Here is a 22,838-nt window from a genome sequence, read left to right as displayed (position 1 = left end):
AATTTTAAGGTAGTGTGAGCCATCACATTTCTCCTTTACTCCTTATCGTTTACTAAATATTGAGTTTGCAATAGATGTAAGGATAGTACAGTGTTTTAAAGCTCTTTGTGCTTATACAGAGGACAAGAAATAAAAACTAGCGACTTAAATAATTAGTACACATGTCCCTTGTTATCACAGGGTTAATTCACAGTGGATAGAGACTTTCTTAATTCTTCACTTATCTCTGTAGAGAACTCAGAACACTGTATAATTTCATGCATTTTGCATCTTCTCTTTTTAACAGATGAGGCTATTGTAGTCCATAATATGAAAATATTATATGTATTTAAGTACATACATATATAGTTTAATTTCAAACATAACTAAATAGTGAAGGGTTATGTTATTTGATTAGAGTTATATGGTTTGGATGATTTGTGATTCAAAACATAAACATTAACAGTATAGCCAAATATATAGATGTTAATAGGCAACTACTGCATAGTGATAATTTTCTTTGTAAAAATTTGTATTCAGAGACCATCCTGTGACGAGACACCAGCCCTGGGAATACAATGCAAGTTTTCTAATTGCCAATTCTATGCAAAGAGATTGTGCTGCACTGGCTCTAAATTGCAAATCTTTCCCTATGGAAGTCCTCCTTTAAACATACTGTTTCAGTGGCATAGAACTGCTGTGCCCATCATATTAATAATATATTTTAAAAAGAATACTTTCCCCATTAAAACTATGTTGGACTGGGGAAGTTTCAGAGTATCTCTAATTATTAGTTTTAATGTATAGATCTTATACAACCACAGCATAGGGAGAAAAGCAATAATTGGAACTTATTTCCAGGCATGCTGTTCATTAATAATTGAAAATGCTTACAATGTTCTCGAGCCAGATTGCTAGAAAAGGTTTTGAAAAATAGCATTTTGTGATACTTCCCTGCTAACTATCTCTGCACCCTTGGTGAAGTGCCTGACAGTGTCTGGCACTCATGCCATTCAGATGTTGCACTGAAGTGCATAGTTCTTACAGCCCAAAGTTCAGGGAAACGTAAAAGTGATCTGCTATTTTATTTCTGTAAAGAAAATATTTGTATCTTGGGAAATAAAAATGACTTGATTTGAAGCATTGCTCAACAAATATAGATTCCAGAACTTGATTGGAATCATACTGCTTTGTGTTAAATAAATTTTAAAATATAGTGGAACTGTGGCTACAATGTGCCTGTATTCTAATGCTGGAAACTATTTTTAGTAAAGAGTAGTCTAAATTTGGCTTTGTAATACTTTGGATACTTCCTGGGTGATTTCCTGTATGATGTGAGACAGTACTCCAGAACTCTGCCTTTCTCTCTTTTGTCTAATAATGATCATAGAATCATAGAATCGCCAAGGTTGGAAAAGACCTCCAAGACCATTCAGTCCAACCTATCACCAGTATTTCTCACTAAACCATGTCCCTCAGTACAACATCTCCATATTTCTTGAACACCTCCAGGAACAGTGACTTTACCACCTCCTGGGCAGCCCATTCCAGTGCCTGACTACTCCCTTTGGGTAAGTATTTCCTAATATCCAACATGAATCTCTCCTGGCATCATTACTTTTATCTTAATAGTATAAATCTTTACTAAGACCCTATACCTAAGTCTCTCCAGCTTTTATACTGGATGACACCAGTCTTTATTTTTGTTAACCAAATTTAATAGGACGCTCTGTATATGTGACTCAAATTTCTTCCTCAAAACATTGCATATGTGGTTTGGAGAGTAAAATTGGAACATCACACGTTCCTACAATCTGTTCATCTCTGACAGCCTTGTTTCTTTCTTCACTGGCTGCTCTAGTGCTGATAGAGGTGTCAGAAGAAATTACCAATCATACATATGGGTTTATAACTCATATTAATCACTTTTATCACAGCTATAGAATCCCTAGAGACTGTACTCTGCTTCATTTTTTAATTACAAAGTCACTTTTTAAATTTCTCAATATGGCCAGCTGTTTAGTCATTCATAGAATCACCTTATTCAAAATGTATGATGTCAATATTACAACTTACTTATCCAATTTTTCTCTTAATTTAGCTATGAAGTTTTCACAAGAGAATCAGTTATATTCATCCCAATTACTGTTCATCTGTTCCTAAAGTACTGTGTCTAACCCCAAGCCAGTCCATGATTCACTAAGTCTTGTCACAAGCACCTTCTCTTACTTGTGCCTGAAATAAAGTAAGGATTGAAAGATTTAAAGCAGAATTTTGGATTAGTTTAAAGCCTGTGTTAAAGACAGACATATTTTTTCAATCTAATCTTATTTGTATGTCAAATGAAAACAAATGTTAGTTATTTCCTTCGGAATACAAGGCAGTCAGCAAATCCGAACTCAAGCTCCAAAAAACAAACAAACAAAACTCACACTTCCTTTACAAATTGAATGGCATATTCTTGAAATTTTAGATTTTTGACATTTTCAGATAGTCACTATGTGGCCTCTTGAAAACATTTTGGAGGTTAATTTGGTGATTTAATCAGATACTTCTTTCTTACACACCTGTTTATGTCCAAAAAAAAAGCTAACAAAATTTTATTTTCCTTGATACAATTACAGTTAAACAATAAAAGACTATTTCTTTGCCAAAATTTTTAACTTCCAGTCTACACAGAATTCATCCCCCACCTCTCAAATGAATCATTCTTATCTCTCCTCATTGTCTTTTCACTGTCTTCTTGTTTTTTGATGTTTTTTAGCTGATTCTGAAACATGTCTGTCAAACAATACACAGTAAATCCTTAGCTCTTATTTCACCATTGGTCTTCTACTTGTTTTGGGTTGGGTTTCTACTGTTTCAGGCAGGTGGAAATGCACATCGTATCCCTCATCTTAAATCTAGCGTGGATAACTATCCCAGCATCCACTAAATCTCAACTAAGTTTTATCATACTTATAATCTCAATCTTATTTGAAATGAAACAATTGCAATCTTTTTGACACTAACCTGAGACAACAATCAAAATAAAATGTTCATGCTCTGAATGTTCATTTAATTGTGCATTTGTCACAGGAAATGTATTTGTAGTAGCTGCGATATCTAGAGTGGTATGGAATGGCATAGAATCATAGAACAGCTTTGATTGGAAGGCACCTTCAAGATCTTATTGTTTCTACTCCCTGCCATGGGCAGGACTGCCAACCACTTGATCAGGCTGCCCAGGGCCCCATCCAACCTCGCCTTGAATATTTTCACAGATGGGGCATCCACAACTTTTCTGGAAAACCTATTCTGTAAAGAATTTCCTCCTAATATCAAACTAAATCTTTCCTCTTTTAATTTAAAGCCATTTACCCTTGTGTCACTACTCATCAAGATAAAAAGTTGATCTCCTTCCTGTTTATAAGTTCTCTTCAAGTACTGGAATGCTGCAGTGAGATCTCCTGGGAGCCTTCTCTTCTCCAAGCTAAACAAGTACAGTTGCTTCAAACTTTCCTCATAAGAGAGGTGCTCCAGCCCTCTGATCATCTTTGTGGGCCTCCTCTGGATCAACTCTAACAGCTTTTCATCCTTTCTATACTGGGAGGTCCAGGTCTGCACGCAGTACCTCAGATGGGGCTTTACAATCACCTCCCTCACTTTGCTGATCACTCCCTCCACACTGCAAGCTCATGTCCAGATTTTTGTTCATCAGGACTCCAAGTCCTTCTCAATGTGTTCTCAACTCTCAATGAGTTCTTCTCCCAGTCTGTTCACCTATCTGAGATTGCCTTAACACATTGCACTTCACCTTGTTGGACCTCATTCATGAGGTTCATGTGGGATCAGTATTCAAGCCTGTCCAGTTTCCACTGGATGGCATCTCTTCCTTCTACTGTGCCAGCTACAACACTCAGCTTGGTGTCATCAGCATACTTGCAGAGGATGCATTTGATTCCATTGTCTATATCACTAAAGAGCACCTATCTCAAGAGAGACCCCTAGGAGACACCACTCATGATCAGCCTTTACCTCAACTGGACTACAACCCTCTTGCTACAACCAGTTCTTAAACAACTGAATATTTCAGCCTTCAGATCCATGTCTCTCCAGTTTAGAGAGACCACTCTGCATAGGTTACACTGCATCTAATGGAAACTAACTTTTTTCCAACTTTAGTAACTTTGTCAAAGAGGTGTTCTTAAGTGGAAATCTAAAGTCTTCATGTAGAAACAATAAAGAGACATTGGTAATTTTGAAGGCCTACAGACTAATGCCTAAAATTCAGGTATTTAAGTATAGACCCAATGTAAATTTAGATAATTTACATTTGATCCCATAGCTGCGTATGCCCTCTTCATAGCCTGGAGTGGATCAAAAAGCAAAATGGGGCAATAAATATGTTTAAGGGTCATCTTTATTCTTAATTTGATTCATAACAGTACTGACAGATTTTTTTAGTCCTGACAATGCACAAAAATTATTCCCAAATGACCACAGTGTCAAGAATATTTTTAGTACATTCCAGTACACTCCATCTAACATTCTATAATATTATTTCTCAGTTGCCTTAGCTGTAAGTAACATTGGCGTGATTCTGATTGCATCATTCAAATGTAGTTCACACATTTCATAGAATCATAGAATGGCCTGGGTTGAAAAGGACCTCAAGGATCATCTAGTTTCAACTCCCCTGCCGTGGGCAGAGTCGCCAACCACTAGACCTGGCTTCTCAGGTATTTTCTATGTTTATATAAAATCTGATTTTTGTTACTCCATAATATTTGAGCAGAGAAATATCATAGAAACTGCATGTAGTTGATAAGAAATATATATGTATGTATGTATGTATGTATGTATAGATATATGCAAATCTTCACAGGAATGTTTCATCCATGACTCATAATATGGTAAACTTTTCTGCTTATATTCTCTAGTGGTTCTTATTGTCAAGGACTCATACTCTTTAAAATTAGGCACATAAGTGAAACACATCCACTATAAAATAATCTGTAGGAACAACACAACAACAACTATCAAACAGTGTTCATGAATTGTTTTTCTTGGCTAGCACCATTACACCCACATGGCTGATATTTATTGTCATCCACCTCATTCTTGCCCTTTTATTGTCCCCCACCTTTTAAACTCTAGCCAACAACTCCACTAATGTAGCAACAAATTTACTGCAAGCTCTGCAGCAGCTGAGCCCATCCCAGTTGCTCTGTGCCAATCAGCCAGCTGGTAAGCTCAGAATTATCTGGGAACTGGCTGAAGGCTGTTTCACAGAGCAGAAAGAGACCCTGAGGTATTTGCCTTAAAGAGACTGTTTTTCTTTGCTATGGTATTATTTTCTGATCACTGTTGCTGGCATAGAAAAATTAATATGGAGGATAGGAAAGAGAAATATAAAGGACGTAGTTAGGAAAGTGCATTTGAAGAGTAGGGAAGGATTTCTTGATAGTGTGTGAAGAATTCTGAAAAATACAAAATTAAGGATGAATGAGGACAGTTGAAATATCACACTTTCATAGTGATGTAAAAAGCAGGAGGTTATTCACTTTAAACAAATAGCATAAAAATAAATTGCTAAGTCAAGTCTTGCTGTTACTGAGTACTCTTGGTTTTACCTTTTACATATTCTTTCCGTTTAGTCTCCCACTGCTTGGCTTAAAGCCTGTTTTCTTACTACTGTGCTATATTATGCTGCTTTATTTATTATAGCATAGTTTTAGGAAGAAGATGAAGACGTAGCAACTTCATTCAGCTGAGGAGTGCTTGCTAGTTCTTGAAGTATATATCTCTCCTCAGGTCTGTTGTCATAGAGCTGGAATGACATAAAAATTATGTTCTCAGAGTTTTAGTTAGCCCAGTGCTTCACATTATATTGTCCTAATACACTGAGTGATACCCACATCAATAAATTATAAAGTCATTTAAACCTGATCTCCTTCAGCAAGGTGAATGCCCAGCCATTCAGCTAAAGGCATTCTACTTTAATAAAAGCTTAATTTTATTCTATATAGACTATAATAGCTCTGGCAGCATTGCATTCTTTTATCACTATTCATGAGAAATTTGAAGGCAAGCTTTTAAGTTTTTAGTGACAAAACTAAATGCAGAGCTAAAGGAGAGTCTTTATGAGGGACAAGGAAAGAGAAGATTATGCCTGAAACAAACTGTTAACACTGATCATTAAATGTATAACTCCATGTCGTAATACTCCAGCACGTTCTCAATTTCATTCTCAAACTCTTTGTGGGATTTTTATCTTTACAAACAGAATGTACTGAATATTGTGAAGACTGAGAATGATGTATGGTTTTCCTTGGCAAAGAGGGAACACAAACAGGTTGGAGATCTGAAGTTAACAAGTCAAACAAAATTTCTGTGTTTTAAATTCAACAGTGTCACCATTGTGAATGTGCAATTCCTGAGGAAGCTGGCAGTTCTGTAAAAGATGTCTTCCTGGTTCTCAATTTCTTTTTACATCCTGGTTGGAAACCTGAAAGTTTCTACAGGTACTTGGTAAAACACGTTCAAACTCAAAAAGAAAAGAGTTCCAGTGTGTCCTGTACAAAATATGACATAAGTCATGAAGCAATGCAATCTCTATTAAAACCATGGTGGCTGGCTCCCCATCATGCAACCCATTAAATCACCATGGCAATTCTGAGCATACTTATCAGGCACAGACATAGCTCTGTGCTGCAGGTACTACTGTTGTGTACTTGCTCACTGAGGTTATAATTAATGTTACAAACTACAAGTACTATACAATAATTAATTGTCTCCAATAAATTAATGAAGTCATTTGAATCTACAATGTCCCTGGTATGATATGCACTGAATTGACCTACACCTAGGTAGTATACTTGGTGCTTAAACATCAGCTAAATTTTCCAAGCTCCAGTGGAGGAAAAACAAAATCACTTTGACCATCAGTTTGCTACTGAAATCAGTATAAAAACATGAGATTCTCTCTAAAAAAAAACAAAATCTGTTTTCACTTTCTCTGTTACAAATGTATGAAAATGAGAAAAGTAGAGTATTTTTGATGGCAGGGATTGTATAAAATAGTACATCTGCAGCCCAAGTGCCATCACTTTGTCCTGGGACTTCTGCCAAACCAGGAGACTGTTCAGTTGTAATTAACATTTCCCATCCCAATATCATTGTTGATGAGTTTCCATGCAGTTTCAGTTGCCTGCTACAGTAGTTCATTATAAACACAGGACCTCTTCTGACTCTCTTTCCTTCTGCTCTACTTATCATGGGCACTTTTCACTTTCTTCTAAAGAATTACACAGTTCCCATCTTGCCAGGCTTTGTGAGGTACTTCCGTCATCTTTTGTTTGAAGATCTGCCTATTGTTTTTGGCTTGATCAGTTTAAACTTTGTTGCCTTTAAGAAGTCTTTCATCTTTTGTTTGGAACTGCTGGACTTCATTTCTTACTGAACTGATTCCACCTTGAGCTAGACATCTTTCAACCCTTGTTAAATTATTTGTCTATTCAGTTTGTTGATCAGATTAGCCAGATCATATCCTGATGTGTTTCAGGCTGGCTCTTCTGAAATTCCTTGGCATCGCTTCTCTCAAGTCTCTTGGAAGCACAGTTGAAACTAAATGGAAGGCTAAGCAATTACAAGTAAAGTGGGGAGGTGAGCAACTGTTTTTGAGGATAAATTATATAAATGATCAATGTGGAACACAGTGGTAAATTGGTAGCCAGCCAGCATAAGGAAATTGCTTAGGAAAACAGAGATTTCAGTAATTTTTCTGCAATTATTAACAGAAAAATCAAACAATACAGTGAATAAAGACCTGTTCTTAAAGGAGTAGCTTGTACTATATTTTATCTGTAGTATATTCTTATAATTTCTACCGGAGTTACTATTACTACTAAGTCATGGACCAGAATCTTTGCTTCAGCAACACTGTTTTTTAACAGCTTGTCATTTAAGCATAAATGAAGGAAAACAGCAAAATACAAAGGAAATTAAAGGAACCAAAGAAAAAAATCACAATCTACTTTACCAATTACCTTCCTAACACAGTAACTAACCTAAGCACTGAATGTTTACTTCAGCTGTTTTTGAAAAAGAGAACAAACAAATATGATGAAGTCCAACAAATCTGACTGATTAACTGAAATAAGTGATCTCAATAGCAAAGAAGAGAGAAGTGGCAAGATGGGCACAGCTCCATCATGTGTGGTCTATCAAATTGAGGAAAATTATTTTATTTTTGATGCAGTAGAAAGCAGGGAGCCACCAAAGCCAGGAAAATGAAGGGATGGCCTAATTAGTGACCTAGAAAAATGATCTCTCCATCACTTTTATGAACTGAATAGAAAAAAATGCGTTATGCCAAGGGAGAGATTCTGGCTGGCACCAATATGCTCCTTCATTATCAGGAAATGTTACACCCAACAATAAAGAAAAAAGAAAAGATAGTACAGAATTGGAAACATCTGGATATTAATTAAGTTTCAAAGCGACATTTTAATAAATACTGTTACAGTGAACAATCCTTAGAAACAGTTAAGTGGATAATTTCTTAAACATATGGGGGGTGCAGGGGAGAAACTCTGATATTAAATAAAAGAACAAAAATTAATAAAGAAACTTCCTGAATATAAATGACAGAAATCCAGATTCTATCCTCAACTGACTTGAACAGACTTGCTCTAAACTAGCATGGATATAATTAAGAGCAAAAGGCTGTCCAGTAAGGCCACATGGGTTTTAAGCAGGCCCAGAGCTTTAGATGTGGATATATGAATTATTGCCTTAAGCAATAATGGATTCTACTACAGGATCAATAGCACTTGGAAAAAAAAAATAAAAATAAATGTGCAATAATATGTATTAAATATTTATTTCTGGTCTACCAAAGCATAGCTCTGAAAAAAATATCCCAACATAAAGGAAAAACAATAAGTATGGCCAAGATCTGGCAACAAAGAGAACTCAATAACTGATTTTATTTACATTTTGTGCTTTTGAATATAGAAGGGACGCTCATGAATCTCGATCATCAAGCACTTGGACACTTTTAAAGTCCAAGTGATGAGACCAGGTCGGAGAAGCATTGCCTAAGAAATACCTCATGCAAAGCAATTAAATACGACACTTTAAACAAATTCAACATTCCAAAATTCTGTATATGTTTGGAAAATAATATTTCCAGCTGAGGGCTGCATCTTGAACTTTTTTTTCATGGAAAATTCACATATAACCACTCCATGAACTACTGATTAGACTGTGGCTTGTAATGGTGACATCACGTCTCATCACTTGTAATTGTGTGATCCAGGAAACTGTCACCTTCAGTCTCCTATTTGTTCAGTAGGTCTTGACAAACTTGCCTGTGGTTCTTTCTGTTCCTGTATGAAAATTTGTGAGACAAACTTGATGCAAAGTTTGTGATATTCCAACACTGTCACCATCGTTTTTAAGAAACAGAGTTGATATTCAGCTCCATACACAGTTCTCTGGTTGTAATCTGCTGATTCATGTGGATGAGCTGATTGAAACACTCCTCATTTCATGGTGTGACAGCTGTGCCTAACTGTCCAGAACATGGCTTGTCTTTCACATTTTTATCTCCACTGCTGAAACACACTACCCACCACCTCACTGTGCTCACACCCACTGTTTGATCTCCATCAACATTCAAGAAGTGTTAATGAATGTCAGTGGGTGCCATTTTTTCCCCATGGAGTAATTCAGTGACACACTTTGCTTCATAGACACTTCCATGGTGAGATACCATTTTGTCAGACAGCCCATCTGCTGCCATCTGTCACATGGCAACAAAATGTGATGGAATACTGGTGGGAAGATTCAGCCTCTACTGCCATACCACTAACATGGGCCACTCAGGGAGGTAGTTGAGTCCCCATCCCTGGAGGAACTCAAGAATATTTAAATGTGATACTATGGGACATGTTTTAGTGGGTAGTATTGGTGGAAGGTGGACAGTTGGACTAGAATATCTTAGAGATCTTTTCCAACCTTGATGATTCTGTGATTCTATGATCTGATTCTGATGTGAGCCAACAAAATAAAATAGGAGGCAATACTTTCAGAGCAGCCCTCATACACATAAGATTTTGAAACAGAGTAAAAGCTTGTTTTTACTGTTCTGCTAACTTGTTCGATTGTTGTAAAAAGTTTTCAAGACAGAATGGAAATCTTACAAGTTCTAAGATAAGATACAAGATGGGATTCATGAGATTAATTGCAGGAGTAAATTTGGTAGCATTGATAAACAAGATCAACAGTACAACTAAAAAAGTGGAAAACTTATCATCATTGTTTATCTGACATATAATGGAAGTACCTTTCAACATGTTATATCTTCAAAAGGCCAGAATTAATCCTTTTCTTACACCAAAATCCAGAAAATTCACTTAACTGCAAAATACAAATCTCTGTTTATTTACCAAAATACTTTACTACATATTACTATCCAGAAGTGGTAGAAACTAATGTAGAAAGATTTAACAATAGCAGCAACACAAAGCATTTATGATAATTAGTTTGAATTAATTTGAACAATAGAAAATCCAATGGATTGAAAAAAGCAAACACAGTAGCAAATAAAAAAGTAATTAGTGGATCAAGAAACAATAATAACAGTTTCTTGGAGAATGTAAGCAATAGGCAAGGGAGGAAGATAGAGTTTATCTTTTTAAGCATGGCTGGAAATTAAAGCCACTGGATTAAAAATACTAGCATTAGACATAAACACTTTGAATTTCCTGTAGTGGGGTGGAGGAGCAGATTTACTTAAATCAGGGATCAAAATCTAAAGGATAATAGATAAAAATATAAAATGCCAGAATAATGGTGGAACTGTTAACAAATAGATTGTTAACATTTAGACATGGAGGGAAACACATCTTAATAATGCAGTTTGAACTGAAGTATATGGAGGAAACAATAGAACACTATTTTGGTAGGATTTTCAGTAACTTGGTAGTAGATAAATACTACAGTCTGAAAACTTAATCATATTCTGTTTTAAAAAAACATATTGAAGGCCTCTGTTGATCATCCAACAGTCAACAGCACGCTCATGAAGAATGGTGCTTATGATACTTCTAATGGCATCATACAGAATTCAAGAGTATGCCTTCCACTGGAACATTTCATTCAGTAAATGTTGCCCTGTCTCTGAAAGAACAGTTGAGAAACAGGTGGGGCCCAAAGGTGAGAGTGATAAGATGAAACAGTCTCATATTTAAACCATATGGAAAACAGACTACTTAGAGCACATAATTTGCCCAAGAAACTTTCCCCATTAAGAGATAACACGACTAAAACACATAGCTGCCATTAAAAGAATCCAATACTTCTATTGCTATAAGAGCTCTGTGACATGTGAAAATTTATAGAAAGGCAAGATTTTGAAAGTAACCAAAATTTCAAACTTTCTGGACATAAATCAGTCTTCACTTATAAAAATAAGAAAAGGACTCCATAGTTTATAACCATCTATCTTGTTGTACCTTTCTCTGAGTCACATGGCACAAAGTGCAAAGCATTTGACATTGTCCTGCACAACATCCTGGTTGCCAAATTGGAGAAAAATGGGTTTGGTGGATAGACCAACTCACTGGATGAGGAATTAGCTGGATGGTCACATTCAGAGAGATGCAGTTACCAGCACAGTGTCCAAGTGGAGACTGGTGGTGATGAGTGGTGTTCTTTAGGGACTGATGCTGGAACCTGTGGGATTGAATGCACCCTCAGCAAGTCTGCAGATGACACCAAACTGAGTGGTGTAGTCAACAGAGTAGAGGGAAAGGGTGCCAACCAGAGGGGTCTTGGCAAGCTTGAGAGGTGGGCCCATGCCAACCTTATGAAGTTCAAAAAGGCTAATTGTAAGGTCCTGCACCTAGGTTAGGGCAATCCCAAGGGCATATACAGGTTGCGCAGAGAATGGCTTGAAAGCAGCCCTGAGAAGAAGGATGAAAGACTGAAAATGAGTTGACAATGTGCACTTGCAGCCAGGAAGACCAACTGTATTCAGGGTTGCATCAAGAGAAGTGTGACCAGGAGGGAGATGATTCTGCTCGTGAGACCCCATCTGGAGTACTGCATCCAGTTCTGGGGCCCTCAACAGAAGAAGGACATGGAGCTGTTCGAGCAGATCCAGAGGAGGTCTATGAAGATGATCAGAGGGCTGGAGCACCCCCCTTACGGGAACAGGCTGAAAGAGTTGGGCCTCTTCAGCCTGGAGAAGAGAAGACTCTGAGGAGACCTTATAGTGGCCTTCCAGTACTTGAGGGGGGCTTACTGGAAAGCTGGGGAGGGACTTTCTAGAAGAGCATGTAGCAACAGGATGAAGTAAAATTACTTTAAACTGGAAGAGAGTAGATTTAAACTAGTTATTAGGAAGAAATTATTTACTGTAAGGGTAGTGAGACACTGGAACAGGTTGCTAAGAGAGGTTGTAGGTGCTCCCACTCTGGAAGCATTCAAGGCCAGGCTGGATGGGGCTTTGAGCAACTTGGTCCATTGGGTGTCCCTGCCCATAGCAGGGGAGTTGGAACTAGATGGTCTTAAAAGTCCCTCCCAATCCAAACCATTCTGTGAATCTGTAAGTGTGTAGAATATGTACTGATTATAGAGAGCTCATCAGTCTGATTTATTATGCTCTGATAAGCTCTTGTTATTTCTTCATTCTTAGAATCATAGAATCACAGAATAGTTTGGGTGTGTTTTTGTGTATGTCTTTTATGTAACTCCATATTTAATAAAAACCAAGGACACTGGTTGCAGGCCAGTGCTCTTAATGTAATATTAACTTTTAAAGTATGTTCTATGGATGTCAGTTCTGAAGTGCACAGAATACAAGATGTAATTTATATTACTAGAGAACTATAGTTATATTAAAAATTGTCAGTGTAGTAGATTTTTGATATGCCTTAAAAAGATTAACAGCTAGAATGTCATGTAACTATCACAGAACTTTGTTGTCCATTTGCAGGGAACATATCCCTGATAAGGTTGATCATGGCTTAGGCCATTCTTATATCTCATGGAGACATATATCTATGGAGTACTTCAGTCAAAAATGCAATACTTCTACCCTATCATATGTTTTTAAAATCATGTCAAAGGCCAAATCTTGACACATTGTACAGAAAAGCTGCTGCCTCAGCTAGTTCAGTTCCATGACCAAGATAACCTAATCCTCATTTTATGTCTACTGGAACAGTTATAAGAAAAAAAAAACAACAAAAAACAAAAAACAAACACAAACACAAACAAACATGGATTTCCCGTCCTAATCCTTCAGTCCTACTTGACTAAAATTAAGAAAAATGATCTTGTTGTAGTCTTTAGAAGAGATTGTAACAATACAGATTCTGATAATATGCATGTCATCCCTAATCATCACCTTTCAGCTGCTGTGTTGCTTTAGATGCAGCTTTGTGCCACTTTTCAAAATGTAACTGCATTGTTTATATGGCTTTGTAATGCTGACTGCTGGCTTTTGCACGTAGTCTCTCATTCATGCATGGCAGCAATACCTTGAATTTGTACAGTTGCTGTCACAATCTGTTCAGTTTTTTTCCAGTATCAGAGCTTGTTTCATAGCTGCAGGGTTTGTTCTTGCTGGTAAAAGCAGCAAAGGGAGATGAATGAAGCTTTCAACTCCTTAGCTGCTCCTTTGCTGGCAGTCTTAGAATGTAACCTGTCTCCCAAAGTCCAACCAATGTAAATATCTGCAAAGTGTACTGCACTAATGTTGCATTTGATACATGGGCTACAAGAATCACTGCTGATCTCTTTTGTCACCATTAGGAAAGTTTCTTCAATGCTAGACTGTGCTGAGAACATATTTTCCTGCATTTCTCATCTGCTCCAGCTCATGCAGTTCTTTAAATACCAACGTTGACTTCAAGATCAGGCACAATGTGTAACAGGAAAATGAAAGTTATTATTCCTGTATCACAAAATCACAGAATCACAGACTCACAGAATCACAGAAACACCAAGGTTGGAAAAGACCTACAAGATCATCCAGTCCAACCATCCACCATCACCAATAGTTCTCACTAAACCATGTCCCTCAATACAAAATCCAAACATTCCTTGAACACCTCCAGGGTCGGTGACTCCACCACCTCCCTGGGCAGCCCATTCCAGTGCCTGACCACTCTTTCAGAAAAGTAATATTTCCTAACGTACAGCCTAAATCTCCCCTGGCACAGCTTGAAGCCATAAAATTCATTTAATAACAAAAGCTTGTGTCGAGGGCTGGCAGTTTGTAACTTATTTCTCTTGATCTAGATAATCTTGATCTAGATTGTACAGTGTTCACTTTGTTCTTCCTACTTCTCTGGTGATGATCTGATGGGAGAAGTATTCATGCCTGCTCTATAAAATATTCTCTTGTGCTACACATTCTCTGCTACACAAGAGCTGCTCTGAAAGCAATGCCTCCTATTTTATGATGTTGGACCATGATGCCAGAGGCAGATGTTGATGATTTGGTAATAGAGGCTGAACCTTCCCACCAATATTCCATTATATTTTGTTGCAGCATGACAGATGGCAGCAGTGGGGCAGTCTGACAGAATTGCGTCTGACACCAAGAATGAATGAAGCAAAAGTGTGTCACTGAATTTCCCTATGGGGCTTTTGAAGATCTCCAAAAGGAGACTCTGCAACCTCTCTGGGCAACCTGTTCCAGTGTTTGGTCATCTGTAAAGAGTTTCTTCCTAATGTTCAGTTACTTTTCCTCTTCTCTCAATACAGACACGAAAAGATATTATATTGGATATTTCTGTATATGATTTTTGAACATTTTTTAAATTCTATTTCCTTTAATGTTCTTCAGAAAAAGAAAAGACACACAAAAACTATTCTTTGAGTAGAATAGTGATCACAGTGATTTCAATCAATATTAAAACATATCTATTGTTACTGAAATGACTCAGTGGTTTGACTTGATTTATTTAAATTCAAATAAAGCACAGATCAAATCTTTATATTAAAAATGGACTCATCATTACAAACGACTTAAATAACTTAGATTTGTCAATTTTAATTCATAATTTGCAGACAAAGTTCCATGCAAATAGACATAACATAATAGAATAAAGAAACTTGTAAGCAATGTTTCAAGGTAAAATCTTAATATGAGAATTATTAATGGTAAGACTGCAAAGACAGAATTCTTTTAAAACAGCTGATAACCAAAAGGATAATACACTTTTCCTGTAAATAATTGAATAATTTATTTGCGTAAATTTATATATATACACACATGCCACAATCTGCCAAACACAATGTAAAATATTTTTTTTAATGTGAGATATTTGCTTAACTTTGTCTGTACTTGTTAATTTTGCTTAAATACGGAAGCTAGAGGGCCAAACTATGTAAAGACAGGACTTATATAGCAGACTGGCAGTAATGGACATTTATGCACTTGATCACCACTGATTTCACCAGTGGAAACTGCTTATTCCTTTCAGATTTCCGCAAGTTACTTATTTTTATTGTAAAATCTGTTTTCATTGTACATTTCAGTGACTTTGATTTCCAGATTTTGTCTCCAGTTGGCTTTGATTTCCAGATTTTGTCTCTAGTTATTTCTTTCTCTAAGAATTAATGTGCCACAGAGTAACTGGGTTTTGGCCTAGTGGCATGAGAGTTCACATTCATGCTATTTATACACTATAAACAAGTCACCTGTCAGGGTTTTTTTTAATAAAGTACACAGTCCTAACTCTCATCTCTTAGCAAGGCATATTACTGGATCTCTATTCCCATTTGTGACTTTTCCACATCCTTTTCAAACATCTCTGTTCCAAATACTTGACAGTGTACTTCCATCTGCCTGCCTACTCAGCTTATTTCGTTACTTATTTATTGTAATTACCTGTGATTTTATGAGTCAACCATTAGCCTTTACCCAGAATTTTTAGAATGTTCTGAGTTGGGAGAGATCCACAGGGATCATAAACTCCAAATTCACAGACAACTACCCCTACATCTGAGAGCTCTGTCCAAACACTTCCGGAACTCCAGCAGCTCAGTGCCATTACCACTGCCCTGGGGAGTCTGTTCAGTACCCAACACCCTCTGGTGCAGAATCTTTCTCTACCACCTAACCTGACCCACCCCTGACAGATCCATGCTGTGTCCTGCCACTGTCACCAGAGCTCAGTGTTGCCCCTCTGCTCCCCCACTGAGGAGCTGCAGCCGCCATGAGGCCTCCCGTCAGCTTCCTCTGTTTGGGCTGAACAAATCTCACAGAATCACAGAATCACAGAATGGCCCAGGTTGGAAAGGAGACCTTAAGGGTCATGAATCTCCAGCCCCCCCGCCACAGGTAGGGCCACCAACCTGCCCATTTAATACTAGACCAGGGTGCCCAGGATTGCCCATGCAGTCTGGCCTTGAACACCTCCAGGGACAGGGCATCCACAACCTCTCTGGGCAGCCTGTTCCACCACCTCACCTCTCTCATAGTAAAGAACTTCCCCCTGACATCCAACCTAAATCTTCCCTCCCTCAACTTCAAACCATTTTCCCTTGTCCTGTTGTCATCTATCCTTTCAAAGAGTTGACTCCTCTCCTGTTTGTAGGCTCCCTTTAGGTACTGAAATGAGGTCACCCCGCAGCCTTCTTTTCTCCAGGCTGAACAAGCCCAGCTCCCTCAACCTGTCTTTGTAGGGGAGGTGCTCCAGCCCTCTGATCACCTTTGTGGCCCTCCTCTGGACCCTCTCCAACAGCTCTCTGTCTTTCTTGTATGGGGGCTCCAGACCTGGACACAGTACTCTAGATGGGGCCTCACAAGGGCAGAGTAGAGGGGGACAATCATCTCCCTGTCCCTGCTGGCTATCCTTCTTCTGATGGAGCCCATGATACCATTTGCTTTCCAAGCTGCAAGAGCACATTGCTGGCTCATGTTAAGTTTTTGATCCACTAGGACCCCCAGGTCCTTCTCTGCAGGGCTGCTCTCAAGGATTGCTCCTTCCAGTCCATATAGATGCCTGGAATTCCTCTGGATCAAGTGCAAAACCTTGCACTTTGCTGTGTTGAACCTCATTAGGTTCACCCAGGCCCACCTTTCAAGTCTGCTGAGATCCCTCTGAATGGCATTCCTTTCTTTCACCAAGTCACCCACACCACTCAACTTTTTGTCATCAGCAAACTTACTGAGGGTATACTCGATTCCTTCGTCAACCTCAACTGTTTCTCATACATCTTGCCCATTTTACCCTTCGTCGTCTTTGTAGCCTTCCTTTGAATGCTCTAACAATTTCATGCACTTCATGTGCTCAAGGTGAAGCTGCACAGCACAGCACAGAGCAGGACAACCCCTCCCCTCGCCCGGTGACAGCACTGGGTGTGCTGCACCCCAGGTACAGTTGGCCCTTTGGGCTGCCAGGGCATATTGTTGGCTCACATTCAAGTTGCCATAAACCAAAATCCTCAGATCCATTTCTATAGGCTGCTCTCCAACTCTCATCCCCCAGTCTGTAATTGCACCCAGGGTTGCCCCATCCCAAGTGCAAAATCTGGCACTTACAAATTCTTGATGAATTTCATACAGTTGTTGATTGCCCAGCTCTCCAGTTTTTCAAGATCTCTCTGGAAGGCCTCTCCACCTTCAAGGGGGCCAATGGCATCTTCCAATTTAGTATCATCTGCAATCTGCAAACTTGTGAGTCCTGCATCCAAACCATTTATGAAAACACTAAGGGGAACTGTCCTTAATGCAGAGGCCTGGAGAACTCCAGTAGTGACTGGCCACCGGACTGCTATAACCTCATCTATTTTAATACTTTGAGCCCTATCTGTCATAGAATCATGGAATCATAGAGTTGCTCAGACCCTAAAGATCATCAAGTCCAACCACAACCTAACTATACTACCTAACTCTAACAACCCTCCACTAAATCATATCCCTGACCACCACATCCAAACGGCTTTTAAACATATCCAGGGATGGTGGTTCAACCACCTCCCTGGGGAGCCTATTCCAGTGCTTCACAACCGTTTCTGTAAAGGAGTTTTTCCTGACATCCAATTTAAACTTACCCTGGCTCAACTTAAGGCCATTTCCCCTCATCCTTTCACCTATCACCAGTGAGAAGAGACCAACCCTGCCCTCACTGCAATCATCTTTCAGGTATTGGAAGAGAGCAAAAAGCCTCCTCTTCCCCAGACTAAACAGCCCCAATTCCTTCAGTCTGTCCTCATAGGGCATATTCTCCAAGCTTTTGACAAGCCTTCTTACCCTTATTTGGACCCACTCAACTGTGTTGCTGTCACAGAGTTAACTAGATCAACCTATGCCCATGACAAGGGAGCAGTAGGGCCCTGGGCTCCCCTGGCCCCACAAAATGGGAAGAGAAAAAGAAAAGGGATAGGGAGATGGGAGATGGACTCAAGGAAGGAAAAAAAAAACACCAAGGACAACGATCTATGGAGGAAAACTTATTTTAGTAACTATGATATTGGAATGCAAGATAACACAATATAATACAATCTAATTGAAATTGAGACTAATAAATAATATAGGAGAGAGAGAGTTCCTGAGACCGAGTCTCAGGACTTGTTTCTCGAGACCTAATATGGTGTTTCGGGCGGTAGCATGGAGTACTGCATATGTCTCGAGCCACCCAGTGGTTGACTCTACCATACTAAGCACATAACACTTACCATTGCAAGATCGTGGCAAGGTGATATAATCAATCTGCCATACCTCCCCATATTTACACTTTTGCCATCACCCTTCCCCCCAGAGAGGTTTCATCCTCTTGGCTTGCTTGATTATAGCGCATGTGTCACAGTCATGAATAACCTGTGCAATAGCGTCCATAGTTAAGTCCACCCCTCGGTCTCTAGCCCACTTATACGTTGCATCTCTTCCTTGATAGCCCACTACGCCCAGAAAAGACTGTGTCTCTCTCTTGCTAGTGGGTGGAGACATGGCAATGATTGTGTTGATCACATCTGTCGGGATGTGACAATGTCCATCTTGCCACTTCGTCCCTAGGAAATGAATTTCCTGGGCAGGTCCTTTCACTTTGCTTCGCTTAATAGCGAAATCAGCACACAGAAGGATCTGGATTATTTGTTCTCCTTTCTGAAAAACTTCCTTTGCTGTGTTGCCCCATACAATGATGTCATCAATGTACTGTAAGAGCTCAGGAGCACCTCCCTGTTCCAGTGCAGCTTGGATCAACCTATGGCAAATGGTTGGACTATGTTTCCACCCCTGGGGCAAACGATTCCAGGTATACTGAATGCCCCTCCAGGTGAAAGCAAACTGTGGCCTAGATTCTTTGGCCAAAGGAATGGAAAAAAAGGCATTAGCAATGTCAGTGGTGTCATACCATTTGGCTGCTTTTGATTCCAGTTCATACTGGAGTTCTAACATGTCCGGCACAGCAGCACTCAGTGGGTGTGTAACTTCATTCAGGCCACGGTAGTCCATCGTCAGCCTTCATTCTCCACTGGCTTTACGCACTGTCCATATGGGGCTGTTAAAAAGCGAGTGAGTTTTGCTGATCACTCCCTGACTCTCTAGTTGACGAAGCAACTTATGGATGGGGAGCGAGGAATCCCTGTTTGTGCGGTACTGCTGTCTGTGTACCATTTTTGTAGCAATCGGTACCTTTTGCTTTTTCACTCACAGCAACCCCACAACAGATGGATCTTCTGACAGGCCACGCAAAACAGACAGCTCCTTAATGTTGTCTGTGTCTTCAGCAGCTATTCCAAGGGCCCATCGATAACCCTCAGGATCCTTGAAATGCCTCCTTCTGAGGTAATCGATACCAAGTATACATGGAGCCCCTAGCAGTCACAATAGGATGTTTTTGCCAGTCTTTACCAGTGAGGCTGATTTCGGCCTCCAACACAGTCAGCTCTTGGGAACCCCCAGTCACCCCATGAATATAAGTCGATTCTGTCCCTTGGTGACTCGAGGGCATTAGAGTGCATTGAGCACCAGTGTCCACCAGGGCCTTATATTTCAGTGGTTCTGATGTGCCAGGCCATCTAATCCACACAGTCCAATACACTCTGTTATCCTTTCCCTGGTGGTTCCACTGGGGCTCGAGCCCAGGACCTTCTTGTTAAACTCCCAGTGCCCCACATGATGTTATGATGTGGAATACTGACAACCAAAAATCACAAAACCATGACAAGACATAAGGAAGAAACTTCCTTTCCTAGTTCGGCCCTCAGATTACTCTCCCCTACTGTTGTTTCAGGTAAGCAGTGATGATATAGGAAGAAATTCTCTAAAGAATATGGAAAAGGACTTCAGAGCCTTGGGGTGACAGGTAAAGGGTTCGGGAGCACAAGTTGTGTTCTCCTCTATCCTTCCAGTTATAGGGAATGATGAGGGACTAAATATTATGGGCCAACAGATTAATACCTGGCCCTGAGACACATGTGCCCAGCATGGGTTTGGGTTTTTTGACCTCTGCTCTGTTTGCACAAGACCAAACCTGATGGCAGCCGATAGGAGTAGCCTTCTCCCGCTGGTGGAAAGGGATCTTAAGATTGGAGTTAAGAAGGTTCATTGATAGAGCTTTAAACTAGGTACGAAGGGGGATGGGGGCTGTAATTGGGGTCACTAGAAAGAGTTGCCATCAGTTTACGGGCTGGTTTGGCCCAGTTCCATGACTAGCAGGGTGCAGGGAATTCACGAATCTGCGCGCTCTGGAAAAGGGAAACATGAGACCCCAAGAATCATTAAAAACAGCAGCAATGATCTGAGGAAAAACAAACTAATTTACTAAATATGGTATCAGAATTCAAGATAACACACTATAACACAATATAATTAGAATCAAAGCTAATAAATCAAATGTAATGAGAGGGAGTGTCCACAAGGTGGCTAGGCCTCACCATAACACTGAGGTGAGATGCACAGTCCAGCTGAGCAGCAGAGAGGAGAGCAAGAAGAGTGGGCAAGCTACTTATGATGATTACAGGTATGTAGTGAAGCTGTGCAGGGAAAAATTAGAAAAACCAAAGCCCAGGTAGAACTGACCTTGGTCACTAAGGTAAAAGACAACAATAAATATTTCTATAAGTACATCAGGGAGGAAGACTAGGGAGAATCTCCATCCATTGTTGGATACTGAGGGCAACTTGATGAGGATAAGACTGAGGATAAGGCTGAGGTACTTAATGCCTTCTTTGCCTCAGTCTTTAATAGTAAGAATTGTTACTCCCTGGGAACACAGCCTCCTGTGCTGGTAGATAGGGATGGGGAACAGAACAGGCCCTGCATGATCCACAGTGAGATGGTTTTGGACCTGCTCTGAAAGCTGGATGCTCACAAGTCCACAGGGCTGAATGGATTGCACCTTGGAGTGCTGAGGGAGTTGGCGGACGTGGTTGCCAAGCCACACTCCATCATTCTTTGGCAGTCCTGGCTAACTAGGGATGTCCCAGTGGACTGGAGACTAGCAAATGTGATGCTCATCTTCAAAAAGGGCCAGGAAGATGATCTTGGTAGCTACTGACCTATCAGTCTCACTTTGGTGTCGGGGAAGGTTGTGGAATGGATAATCTCAGGAGCCATCATGGACCAGTTAAAGGTCAACCAGGGGATCAGGCCCAGTCAGCACGGGTTTATGAATGGTAGATCCTGTTTGACAAACCTGATTTCATTCTATGACAAGGTGACACGTTTAGTGGATGAAGGTAAAGCTGTCAATGTGGTCTTTCTGGATTTCAGTAAAGCCTTTGACACCGTCCCCCACAACATTCTTGTGGAGAAGCTGGCTGCCCATGGTCTGGATGGGCATATGCTCCACTGGGTGAAACACTGGCTGGATGGCCGGGTCCAAAGTGTTGTCGTCAATGGAGTTAAATCCAGTCCGGTGTCCCCCAGGGCTTGGCACTGGGGCTGCTTCTATTTAACATCTTTATTAACAATCTTGATGAGGGGATTGAATGCACCCTCAGTAAGTTTGCAGGTGATACCAAGTTGGGAGGGAGTGTTGATCTGCCTGAGGGGAGAAGGGCACTACAGAGGGACCTAGATAGACTGAATTGATTGGCCAAGGTTAACTGAATTTCAACAGCGCCAAGTGTCAGGTCCTGCATTTTGGACACAACAATCCCAGGCGACCCTACAGGTTTGGAAAGGAGTGGCTGGAAGGCTGCCTGCTGGAAAGGGACCTTGGTGATGGTCAGTCAGCTGAATATGAGCCAGCAGTGTGCCCAGATGGCCAAGAAGGCCAGTGGCATCCTGCCTTGCATCAGGAATGGTGTGGTGATCAGGACTAGGGAAGTAATCCTGCCCCTGTACTCGGCACTGGTGAGGCTGCACCTCACCTCGAGTACTGTGTTCAGTTTTGGGCACCTCAGAAAGGACACTGAGGTGCTGGAGCAGGTCCAAAGAAGGGCAATAAGGCTTGTCAAGGGCTTGGAGAATATGCCCTATGAGGACAGACTGAGCGAACTGGGGCTGTTTAGTTTGGGGAAGAGAAGGCTAAGGGGAGACGTTATTGCTTTCTTCCAATATCTGAAAGGTGCTTACAGCGAGAGCGGGGTTGGTCTCTTCTCACTGGTGACAGGTGAAAGGATGAGGGGAAATGGCTTTAAGTTGCACCAGGGTAAGTTTAGGTTGGTTGTCAGGATACACTTCTTTACAGAAAGGTTGTGAAGCACTGGAATAGGCTCCCCAAGGAGGTGGTTGAGTCACCATCCCTGAATGTGTTAAAAACCGTTTGGATGTGGTGGTCAGGGACATGATTTAGCAGAGGGTTGTTAGGGTAGTATGGTTAGGTCATGGTTGGACTCATTGATCTTTAAGGTCTTTTCCAACCTGTGCGATGCTATGATTCTATTATTATGAGAAGTAG

The 22,838-nt window shown here is 40.1% G+C and overlaps 1 long non-coding RNA gene across 1 annotated transcript in view; it reads left to right on the top strand.

The window, feature by feature from the left end:
* Positions 1-16,430, top strand: part of LOC116217858 — an 89,749-nt gene extending 73,319 nt beyond the window's left edge. Inside the window, exon 3 of the long non-coding RNA XR_004162578.1 lies at positions 14,531-16,430. This is a non-coding gene — a long non-coding RNA (uncharacterized LOC116217858). The remainder of the gene's footprint in view (positions 1-14,530) is intronic.
* The last annotated feature ends 6,408 nt before the right edge of the window (positions 16,431-22,838 follow it).

The sequence above is a fragment of the Meleagris gallopavo genome, chromosome 1 (assembly GCF_000146605.3).
Source record: "Meleagris gallopavo isolate NT-WF06-2002-E0010 breed Aviagen turkey brand Nicholas breeding stock chromosome 1, Turkey_5.1, whole genome shotgun sequence".
In the NCBI taxonomy this organism is placed as follows: domain Eukaryota; kingdom Metazoa; phylum Chordata; class Aves; order Galliformes; family Phasianidae; genus Meleagris; species Meleagris gallopavo.
Note: the sequence above shows the minus strand (reverse complement) of the source record. Positions and strands in the feature narration are given on the sequence as shown.